Below are 13,066 nucleotides of genomic sequence, written 5' to 3' on the forward strand. Positions count from 1 at the left end.
ATATTTATTTGATGCCCTATTAGTCTGAATGCTTTGAAAATTTCAAGGTATTTACGGCAAAAATGAAAAGCGTCAGGAAAAATATATTAAGTCACTGCAATTTGATCGTAGTGGCAAATACCTCTTTGCAGAGTTCATTAGTTACTTATCAGATAGAGGGGTTTCATTTCAATTGTCTACACCAAATATTCTATAATAGATTGGTGTGGAAGAGAAAAGAAATATGACTCTTATGAAGGTGGTAAGATTAATGATTGACTTATTCATATTTGCTTTTTCGTTTTGGAATATGTCTTAGAAACTGCGAGTTACATTCTTAATTTAATTCCTTCTAAATTAGTACCTTTGATACCCATAGAATAGTGGATTGGATGTAAGTCAAATCTGCAACATGTTTGGATATAAGGTTATCTAACACATGTGTTTAACGGGAAAACAGATAAGCTACAATCAAGAACGGACGTACACATGTTTATTAGAAATCCAAAGGGAACGAAAGGAGGTTTATTTACTGTCCTAAAAGAAAAATAAGGTAATTGTTGATACAAATTCAAGATTTTTAGAAAAGGACTATTTATTAAACCAATTCCTAGAAGTAAACTAGTTTTATAGGAACTGAGCAAAGAAATAGCAAATGAGTCATCTAAAAATTCAGAAGTTCAAGAACATCTAACCGACAAGTCAGGGTTGATATTCCATTGCATTTAAGTAGTGGGAGAAATGTTAATAGACGTAAGGAAATTCACTACATCTAAGTAGTGGGAGTGATGTTGAGCAAATGATAGTGTGACTATGTATTATAATAATAGTAGTACTTAGTCGTAGTGGGAGAATAATCACCAAGATCGGTTCAAGTGTATACTCTTGGGAGAATTTCATGATAGGTTCCTAAAAGGAAACTGTCACACCCTAACCTTACTAGGGTGTGATGGGCACCCGACCCCTTATTCGGAGCCGAGCGAACCCACTGACTCTTATTACATACATAATCTTTTGGACTTGTTAAATTAATAAAGATGATATACATACTACAACTTTCAGAAATAATCTTTAAATCATACAAAATTTGTAATCATATAGAACTTATATCATAACACAAATGACGCATCGGCTGATGGAGCCGCTTACAAACTGACATTCTATACCCACGACTCTGTCTGCAAAGTCTCTAACACTAATCAGACACCATAACACATATACTCTGACTTGGCAGCACCCCAGGAACAAGTGGAGCTTGCCAATTCCGCTGGAACGTCTTCTGTAATAGCTTCAACTCATCTGGGTGTACCTGCGCGGCATGAAACACAGCCCCCGAAGAAAGGGGGTCAGTACGGAATATGTACTGAGTATGTAAGACATGAAATACAGAAAACAGAACCATCATCGAAACAAAATAGTATAAGAGTAAGTACATTATCCAGAATATCAGAATGGTCGTTTCCCAGACACAGATCATATATGCTGAAGTTGTATGTCAGAAGAAGTACAGAAGGTACATAAAGCCAAAATACTTACTTTCCAAACACAAATCATGTATGCCAGAGTCATATATCGTATGTATGCATATAACAGATCTCGGCCCTCTAGTAAGGGACGCGGTGAACAGAGTCATCATATGCCAAAATCATATATCAGATATGCAAATAACAGATCCCGGCCCTCTATTGCGGGACGCGGTGACAGAATCATGTGCCATCCTGGCCGCCGCCCCATATCATCATAAACATACATATAACAGAACCCGACCCGCAAGTGAGGGACGTGGTGAACAATGCAGAAAAGTATGCACGAGAACATATCCTGGCCCGGGCTCAGTGAAATCCAAACTGAGGCTTGCACGAACAGAGTAGTGCGAAACCATATGCACAAAAATCAAGACCCGATAGATGCGTACACTTACCGACATCTGACGGCTCAGAAACAAGTTTCGGGTCAATCCGACTTCGTATGGGAAAGTTATGGATGTTTGAAGTACAGAACGTTCTATAAGCCTTTCAAAGCAAATCCGAGATCTCTTTTCAAAGGTTAGGGACATTAAAGCTTACAGAATTCTTTCAGAAACAAAACTCTTTATACACATCTCATTATTCAATCGTATAACAAACTTGATCATACCAGACATACTTATATCAGAAGTGAATCAGAATCATAGGCAGACTCGGAAACATATTAAATAGAACTTCAGGAATCATATAAACATATCAAAAAGGGTGAATACGAATCATAAACAAACTCGGAATCACAGAATAGAGTAATCCCAAGATGCATATCATACCTTATTGGGCTCTAGGACATGCTAAAGAAAGAAAGGGTAAGCCTTACATACCTGTCTCGCGACCAACTAGCTACGCCTATTTGTCCAACCTTGCTAATCTACATTTAAGAAAATTGACATAGTCATTAGATTCATCGATATATACTTGTCTTAGTTTTTCAAATGAATTCACTTATATTCTACCGAAATTTCGGCAGCATCTTCCCTGTAACTACATCACCCCCGAGAGTCTATCTCGGCTAAATCATCAACAACAAACCCGAGAATGGAACTCGGCCAAATTATCAATAACGATGCCAACAATCATATCTCCAATCTTCAACAACTTCCTCAAAATGCATTCTAACATTAATAACTTGTTTTACATAATTCCACGGCATTTCATTTAGGTTCCAACCGATTATCATAACTCAATCCGCAACCTTCCAAATTAAACAAAAACATCAATAACACATTCCTTACTTTCAACTTCATGAACTAGATCAACAACCTACACGTCAACAACTTCCTTTCAAGTTACCAAACCATCATTTCCATCATAAAATCCACATCGACAACTACTAAAATGTCAAATAGAATCAATTCACCATAACTTACCAAAACAACCCCTTATTCGGCCACAACAACAACATACATATTTTCATGAATTTTCATCTATTGCTATACATTACAACAACAATTTAAATACTAAGTAAAACTAATCCATTCTTTCTACACAACACAACACATCCACGGCCAAACATAGCATATACACGGCCAACCACTAACACACTAAATTCATGGTTTTCATTCATTTTTCATCATGGAATTCGCAACGCAACAATCAAGTTACTAAATAAAATTAACTCATCACTCTACACCACACTCCTTCCATTCGGCCACAACACTATATTTTCATATTTCATGAATTTCATCCTTTTCCACATACTATAACATGCACGAGGCATCCATAACACATGTAAAAGAAAATTAGATACATACCTTTCTCCACACATCTTCTTCACTCGGCTAGGGCTTGAATTTGCACCAAAAGACTATTTTACTTGCTCTAACAATTACTCCACGTCGTAGAGGACCTTCCAATTGGTAGGAAAGCTAGAAGAAAACATTTTTTTTTAATAAAAAATTAGGGACCATATTCGGCCAGCCCCCTTGGCCGAATGGTTCTCCTTCTTTGCCTTCAATTTTCTAGAATTGCAAAGTGAAGAATATGTCTTATTTTTCCCCCACCTTTCCATATATATATAGTTCCCACAAGCATGTGAGGGGCACATGCCCCCTTCTCTAGAGGTTTCTTAAATTAAAACTAAGATGACTAATTTTTCTTATTTTGTCATCACTTCATACATGTATATTTTTGCATGGTCCTACTAAAAATTATGAGCACATGGCTCTTGTCCCCTTCTTCTAGAATTTTCTTAAAATAACAATTATACCCACTTGTCTTGTTGTATAAACTTTGGTCCCTTAAGTAAGAACATGGACACATGGCCATGGGTGGGGCCCACTTTTTATGTCACATGGCCAAAGTGGCATTTCAAGAATTTTCTTGAACACTATGTGAAATTCCCATTTTACCCTTAGTCTTCCACAATATTACCATGAACCCTTTTTGTGAATTTTTTTTTCCTTAGCTTTCCTCAATATTTTCATACTAATAATATTCATAATTAATATCCATAACCAACTTGTACCTTAAAATAATTTTTTAAAATGGTCTTGCCCTTAACTTGCCACGACGATCTCGAAATATCCGAACGTACAAAATGCGGGCTATAACAGAAACACACTTTTAAGAGAGTTTCATGATAGGATTCCTGAAGATCTTAGCACAAAACTGATTAGTTACGACGAAGCACTACTAGACGAGTTGCATCAGGAAACAACTTGCCAAGTTTTTTTTTTGGCAAAGAGCTTATTGGCTAACACCTTTGGTAGTTGTGCAAAAGGAATACATGTGAAATTTGTAAATGCATGGTTAAAAGTCTAAGTGGGAGATTATTGGGGTTTATACAATAAACCATGCATTTAGATATGGTATATTCTAACAATTGTCATGATTAAAAGTCTAAGTGGAAGATTGTTGGGATATATACTATTAACCATGTGTTTGGATATAATATTTATTATAGAAAAATTATTTATTCATTTTTTAATAAAGAGTTAAATAAATCATGTACTAGTATGTGTGTCCTTTACTTATATAGTAGATGATTTAGTGTATAGAGTTTAGCTTATACACGGAGGATTAAATTGTAACAACCCGCACCTTTAACTAAAACCTTAACCATGATTCTAGACTTAGAAAACCAGATAGAGAATGTGGGAGTTAGAAATTTCTCTTCTGTTGTTAGGTGAGGATTTACGATATAGAATACAGACCGTATTCCAGTATACGGGCCCGTATTTTAGAACCTAATTGGGCATCTAAAATCACTGTGTATTCTGAAATTTGGCTTGGGAAAGTATATTGTTAAATATATACCGTATTTTGAAATACGTCCCGTATTTGATGATCGAATTTGGGGACAAGGTGTTACAGTGTTTCTGTTTTGGAATATGCTTAATTACGATCCAGGAATACAGACCGTAATTCAGAATACGGATCGTATTTTGGTCCGTATTTCGCTCGTCGCACCAGAAACTATAAATACATGGTTTCAGTTCTAATTCTTATTTTTACAAGTCCTTAAATCCTGGAACGACCTGTTCCTCTCCTCCAACACCAAGAACATCAAGGTAAGTCAAACCAAGCTCTTCCAAATTAATTCTAACATGTGTTCTTATAATCTAATCATGAAATCATTGTTCTTAACATAGGGTTATCAAAAAATACCCATTTAAAGGACTCAAGACTTAAACCTTGAGATTCTTCTTCCAAGATCAGATTTTTAATACAAGTTGGAGGATTACCAACTATGTAGGGTTGCTATCTACGTGCGGGAACATCATTGTTCTTCCCCATACTTTTTCTTCCATGAAGTATGAAGCTTTACGAAAACTAGGGTTTTTAATCATGTTCATGATAACTCTTGGTCCATGCCTCATGTTATAATTTGTATTAAATTGTTATAAATTCTTCATTTTATGTTCTTGATACATTATTATGATTATTGAAAATTTGTCCGTAATTCATGAAAACCCATACTTTGCATTCCATGGGTTCTGACATGCTAGTTTATGAACTATTATTATATTTTCAAGAAAAGTTGTATATGTTTTGTAAGTTTATGCAAGAATAATACAAATGATATCCATATACATGCAAGTTATGATTCGTGAAAATCCATGGGCAGCAAGTGCCACTTATTTTCCATGTTCATATTTTTGGTATTAATTACCGAGAAGGCTTCAAGCAGCCTAAAACTACGTAGCCACCGTAGGATGAGGATCGCTCCACCCAAGGTTAGGACGATCTCTCATAAAAACTGGATCTTTTCATAATATTATTAAATCTCATTACCATGGCAAGGTGTGAGTGTTCTGTTGGTAGGACGCAAGTACCAGGCCATGTTGTCGGTTATATGTTTATTGCTCTTCCAGCTTAAAATGTTTTACCTACGTTATATATGTATGTATTCATGCTCATGTTCATGTCCAGGTTTTCAGTTTCACTTCTCATCATGTTATTCCATGTCCCATGTTATTTTCTTTCAGTTGCTTTACATACCAGTACATTCAATGTGCTGACGTCCCCTTTTATTGCCCGGGGGCCTGCATTTCATGATGCATGTACTGATTTATAGGACGACGTATCTGCTTAGTAGGACTTCAAACTTATCAGCTTGTTGGTGAGCCCCATTTTCTTCGGGGTTTAGTTAGTTATCTTTATTTTATGATTAGTTATGCATTTAAAGGTATGCTGGGGGCTTTGTCCCAGCACGTATGTTTTTCAATCAGACTCATGATAGATATTTCATAGACTAGACCAGTCAGTTATGTTATGTTAGAAATTCAGAGTTATTTAGCCATCTTTCTCTTGATTCATGGTATTTCCGCATTCATGTTTTAAGCAAGTATTTTACAAGTTATTATGACTTCATGTGTTTTCCTAAAGCCCATCATGTTTTATGTTACATTCCACTCATGTATGCCACATGATATTTCAGCAAGCCATGTGATTCGCTCGATCACATGTAGTCAGGCACCGAGTGTCGTGTTACTCTCAGGTCATGATTCGAGGTGTGACAAAGCTTGGTATCAGAGCCTAGGTTCAAGTGTCTTTAGGGAGTCTATGAAACCGTGTTCAGCGGGGTCACATTTATATGTGTGAGGGCCCCATGTTACACCCCATTTTAACCGGATCAAAACAGAGTACAACATATTGGTGATTCCTAATCATTTAACTTAAGGAGTCGCTACCTAATTATTTTAACAGTAAATTAGGACACCTATTTTAACAAAGTAAATGCCTAAAATAAACTCCAATTTTAAAGATCTTACTAACCTAATAAATTCTAGGTAAGGTTCTAAATATCCTAATGAGAAGGTCTTAGACATCCATTAGAATCCGCTAAATACAGTTACCGATCAAACTTAGATTAATATTGAAAATGAAGATAAAATAATATTTTACTACTTTATATGTCATTTGAGAAAAGGTATTCATAGCTAAATATTAAGGTAATTAGATAGAAAAATGTTTACTTCTTGTAACGAAGTGGACTTATTATCAATCACTTCAAATTTTAAAAGGAATAAAAAAATTGTAACCAAATTTCAACAAATGGCAACCAAAATCATAAAAAAAAAAACAATCTTTTGACTCATTTTGTTTAAAAAGGAAACCGATAGAAATCTCACCGTCTTATACGAAGTTAACGATTTGAACTTAAAGTGATTGATTTTAATAAAAGAAAAGTTGAACAGAATCTGAAATTTGCTTCAAAAAAAAAAAACATTATAGAAAAGGATGTAAGCTTAAAACAAAAGATGATCTAGTGAGGCAAAAAAAGGGAGTACTTCTTTTGATTAGCTTTCTTTCATCTAAAAGCCCAAATTCGAATCATGATTAAACAAAAAAAGTTGTACCTTCATATTAAACTTGTTAATTGTTTGTTAAAAGGAAAGAAGAGTTCAACAGATACACATGTTATCGATTAGCATTTCAAAACCACGTTCATGTAGAAAATCAATCTTTAATATCTCAAAAGAAGTTGTCCAAGTTCGAAAAAATCAGTTTGCAACAAACTTGAAAATAGATCACGTCTTCTTCTATGCAATACTACCAATGAAATAAAAAGATTACAAATACATACCTAAATTCTCAGAACGTTGAAAAACATTGTAAGTACGGAAAAAGGGTCAAATATACCCCTGTACTATCGGTTTCCCCTTATACCGACTACCCTTTCTAAGTTAATACTAGCACTAGTCATATTCCTCTATGAAGATAATCAAAGTAAAAAAGTCCAGCAAGTTACTAACAAAGCAGAAAGGAGTCAAAGAGAAAGAAATCTAAAAATAGAAGTAACTCCCTCGCTCTCATTTCCATATTCGGATAGGAGAGAGCGAAGGCAATGACTAATGAGAGATAGAAGCGTCATCTCGCCCCTCTTTCTGTTTTCCTTTTCTGCTTGGAGGCATAAAGGGCGAGACAAGATGCAATAAGATGTAAATGCGGGTCTTGGATTTAGCAGCAGTCATATCGAGTCTCAAAACGAGACTCTTTGTCACTCCGGGTGCATTACATGTGAAGAAAAGAAAAATGTGAAGATCAGCAAGGTAACTTATGCAAAATATATTCACAATGCATTTACAGATAGAAAGACTCGATAAAAGAACCCACGACGAAGTACTCCAATGAAATGATCTATGTCCAGTAGAGAAAAAAAATTCCATTTTTTTATCCAAAGTCTCATCTTGAGTAATTTTAAATTAACTAAAGTACTAAAAAAATAAATTCTACATGTAGTGAAGTATGAAACTGTGTTAATGCATTTAAAAGAGTATTAGTACATGAATCTGAATTTTAAAAAGCCAACAGACGAGTATACGTGGTCATAAAAAAATAAACACACACCACACTTCAGCTATATCTTAAAGCATAACTAGCAGGGATACAACAAGATGTGAAAAGAAACGAACATTAAACTTAAAATGCAAACAACATACTAAAATACAGAGAAATCAAAGGGATATCATGTAAATCGTTTTAACGACTTGATTTTGACCTTAACTTAGCTACTGATTTATAGGGTGTTACTTATATATGAAGTTTATGCTATGTTTTTAACTGTGAAAACCGACACCCCTACGTGAATATAAGACCAGAGCTATTCGCACAAAACTACATACATCTTAAACATGTTGGAAACAATGATGTAGTTTACATTCTAAAGAAAAGAACGATTCTCCGACAACTTGTTCAATTTTGAGCATAAAAAAACAGTGATTATTAGTTCAAAAATTTATTTGACAACATGACTGGTTAAACTGTCGTAAAGTCATAACACACTACTTAAAAATAACACAAGAACTAACACGACCGCAAGCAGATTTCCCAACGCAGATACAGTACATCATTGAACTTCTAGGTCTCGACTAGAATGGATGTCATAGATCTCCTTTAACCATAGAAGACATTTTATATTACTGATACAAGCAAAAGAAAGAAAACTTCAAATGATCCCGGTATAGCTATAATATCCAAACTTTAAACAATAAACAAGTTTTCTGCAAGCAATATGTCCTTTTAAGCAAATAAAAATAAATCGGTGGTGTATATTCTAACATGAACAGTGACAAAATCACATACAGATGAGCACTCTCGAGTGAGAAAGAAAAATGATTTTTTTTTATCGAACTGCTTTTAAATATTACTTAGTGAAACAGGGATCTTAAACCATGTTTTTCAAATGAAAATATCAATTACAGAGTAATAATCTCGATTTAACGAGCACAAATGAAATCCCCTATTATAATGGCATCCGCAATACGAAATAAAACATCTTGAAAATTAAAAAGCATTTTTAACACATAAAAAACAGGTTCTGAGCAGAATCAAAAAGAGAGAAACGAAAGAAGTAGTACTGACCTTTTTCTAGTGCAGTGAACTAGGACTTGGGTCACAGATCTACGCTCTCGACTCGCTTGAACACGTTCAAAAAAAATCTTAGATAGAAAAAAATGTGGTTTTTTTAGTGTGATGTGTTGTTCCTGATGTTTTTAAAATGAAGCTTAAGGCTGATATTTATAGCTATAAGCTAGGGATTTTGGGGTTGTCATTTTGGGTGAGATTTCTCTTGAATCTGAACGTTTGACACATAAAAAACAGGTTCTGAGTAGAATCAAAAAGAGAGAAAAGAAAGGACTAGTACTAACCTTTTTCGAGTACAGTGAACTAGGACTTGGGTCACAGATCTGCGCTCAATAGTCGACTCACTTGAACACGTTCAGAAAAAAATCGTAGATAGAAAAAAAAGTGGTTTTTTTTAGTGTGTGTGTTGTTCCTGATGTTTTTAAAATGAATCTTTAAGGCTGATATTTATAGCTATAAGCTAGAGATTTTGGGTTTGTCATTTTGGGTGAGATTTCTCTTGAATCTGAACGTTTGAAAATGATAGCGGGTTTATGTGATTTTTCTGCTAGTTTTTTGTTGCCTCGATCAGAATCTTTCTTGCTTAGGAGCCTAGCATTTCTCAAATGGTGCATTTCCTTCTGAAAACAAATGGATTCGCAAGGATTTTTGGGATGCAAAAGAGGAAAATCTCTGATGGCCTGCCAAGGAAAAGGTAGAAACGGATAACTATTACTCGAAATAGAGCACACAGTTCTCTAATGGTGAAATTTTGGGGTCAAACCTTTGTAAAAAATGAAGGAAAATGCCAAAATCTTTTCTGCCATGGCAGAGAAAGCAAGGAAGGTCATGTGCGGCTGGTGAGGAAAAGAATGAAAACCTTACAATATTTTAGGGATTCAAGGGTATTTTGGAATTTTCAGATGGATTAAATGAGGGCAAAACATGCATCTTACAATAATGACGAAATTAGGATTTTTAATTTGAATTAAATGACCAATAAAAACACGACACGTGGAGGGAAGGAGCTGGGCGTGCACTAGGCTGTGAGAGGCGTGTGCTGTGAACATTTGGCGCCTTATATGGCACGGACGTGGCGCTTGCGTGGCGTCTACATGGAAAGGAGGTATGGAAATGGGCTGTGTGGATTGGACTCTTCTTTGGGTTATTATTGGCCAAATCAAGGATCAGATTTTATATGAATTGGGCTAGTATGAAGTCTTTTATCTTGGACTTAAGATGTTTTCTTCCTCATATTTATTTAGGCTTCTAAATTAAGATGAAAGGCACTCTCTAGATAATTATATATTAACGCGCGCTAAAATATTACTTAATATAAAAAATAATTTATTAGTACTCAAATAAAAATAAAAAAATAAAATTGTATGATATTGTAATAGTTGCGATAATATTTATAAAGTTTAAAAATAAGTAATGTTGTCGTTCAATGTATGAAATAAATACGATGCATTTTTGCGTAAGATGATAAATAGAAATATTAAAAGTGATCATGGCGATAATAATAATAATAATAATAATAATAATAATAATAATAATAATAATAATAATAATAATAATAATAATAATAATAATAATAATAACAAGAAGAAGAAGAAGAAGAAGAAGAAGAACAACAACAACAACAACAACAAATAATACTAATAATAGGTAGTGACTACAATTGGATAATGAAGAACGACAAATAATACTAATAATAGGTAGTGACTACAATTGGATAATGAAGAACGACGATATTAATAGAAAGCTAGTAATCGTAATAAATAATTGTTCTTAAGTTGTCAAAAAAAAATATTAGAAGCGTAAATAAATATTTGGAAGAAAGGTGGGACAAAATTGGGTGTCAACACCCCACATATATAAACAGTTGACCACCAAGACATTTAGGATTGTCTCACTTTTTTCATACTCTAGATCGTGCAGTTAGAGCAGTATTCTCTGGATGCCTTTCTAATTCGTGCATTTATGTATTTTCAGAAAAGGCCTGCGCAAAGAAAATACACCAGGAAGACCACAACCACCAGCCAGAGGGCTACCGCATATGTAGCTTATGAATAGACCGTTTTGACTCAAACAACAGCCCCAACTGCTCCTATAGTTGCACCTTATAATGATTCGGATGGGGATGTTAGGAGTGCTATCAATATACTCACACAACTAGTGCCAGCTCAGGCCCAACGTCAGGAATCTGGGTCAAGTTCAGGGATGGAGAGTCTTCTAAGATTAAGGACTTTCTCAGGATGAATCCCCCAGTCTTCACAGGGACAAAGAAGGATGAAGACCTTCAGGACTACATTGATGCTCTTCCGAAAATCTTCAGGATTATGATAATTTTGAAAATCGAAGCAACTACTTTTGGAGCTCATCAACTACAGAGCATTGCTAACACTTGGTATAAATCTTGACAATTATCCCGAGGTGAGGATGCACCTGATGTTACATGGGATGAATTTACAAGCACATTCCTAGACCACTTCATGAGCAATTCCTGAAACTTAAACAGAATGGCAGGTTAGTTCAAGACTACTATTTGGAATTTGTCAGTCTGGCTAAGCATGCTCCACATATGGTACCAGATATGAGAGCAAGAGTGAGGAGGTTTGTTGGAGGTCTTGATTCCCATTTGTATGATGGGGCCAATATTGCTGCACATAACGGGGGAATGACTATCTACAAGATGGTTGCTTTCGTATAAGGGAATGAGACAAGGCTAAAGGAGGAGGAAGCTACCACTTAGTTCGAGTCAAGGATTCAGATGCCCAGACTCCAACTCTCCAGTCCGTCCCAATTGTAAATGAGTTTCCAAAGGTCTTCCCGAAGATTTTCCAGGAGTCTCTCCTGACAGAAAGATTGACTTTGGAATTGATCTACTTCCCAGCACTAAGCCGATATCTATTCCGCCGTACAAAATGGCTCCAGAGAGTTAATGGAGTTAAAAACCCAGTTAAAAGATCTTTTCGACAAGGGATTTATTAGGCCCAGTGTTTTACCTCAGGGTGCGTCAGTTTTATTTGTCCGAAAGAAGGATGGTTCCTTACGCATGTGTATTGAATACCTCCAGTTGAACAAAGTCACCATTAAGAACAAGTACCCTCTTCCTAGAATAGATAACTTATTTGATAAATTTCAGGGTGCCCAGTGTTATTCCAAGATTGACCTCAAATCAGGCTATCATCAGTTAAAGGTTAAGGAAGTTGATATTCCGAAGACCGCTTTTAGAACCCGTTATGGCCATTTCGAATTTCTTTTTATGTCATTTGGGTTGACAAATGCGCCAGCTGCTTTCATGGACCTCATGAACAGGGTCTTCAAGCCGTATCTTGATTTATTCGTCATTGTATTTATTGATGATATTTTGGTGTATTCCTGTAGCGAGGCTGATCATGCAGAACATCTCAGAATAGTGTTGCAGACCATTAACGATCGCGAACTTTTTACAAAATTCTCGAAGTGTGAGTTTTGGCTTAAGTCAGTAGCGTTCTTAGGCCATGTAATTTCGGGTAAAGGTGTGAAGATTGATTCTCAGAAGATTGATGTCGTAATGAGTTGGCCCAGACCCATCTCAGTTTCTGATATAAGAAGTTTCTTGGGGCTGGCAGGCTATTATAGATGCTTCGTAGAATGATTTTCTTCTATCTCTGCTCCGTTGACTAAGTTGACTCAGAAAAAGGTTAAGTTTCAATAGTCAGATGCTGGTGAGCGAAGCTTTGAAGAGTTGAAGAAGAGGCTAACTTTTGCTCCAGTTTTGACGCTAC

The 13,066-nt window shown here is 35.4% G+C and overlaps 1 long non-coding RNA gene across 1 annotated transcript; it reads right to left on the reverse strand.

The window, feature by feature from the left end:
• Nucleotides 1–833: 833 nt before the first annotated feature.
• LOC132610189 (uncharacterized) lies at nt 834–10,232 on the reverse strand. The gene is made up of 3 exons (XR_009571047.1): nt 3,257–10,232; nt 2,327–2,373; nt 834–1,288 (listed from the first exon to the last, which is right to left on the reverse strand). It is a non-coding gene; the product is annotated as an uncharacterized LOC132610189 (long non-coding RNA).
• Nucleotides 10,233–13,066: the final 2,834 nt, after the last annotated feature.

This window comes from Lycium barbarum, chromosome 9 (assembly GCF_019175385.1).
Source record: "Lycium barbarum isolate Lr01 chromosome 9, ASM1917538v2, whole genome shotgun sequence".
In the NCBI taxonomy this organism is placed as follows: domain Eukaryota; kingdom Viridiplantae; phylum Streptophyta; class Magnoliopsida; order Solanales; family Solanaceae; genus Lycium; species Lycium barbarum.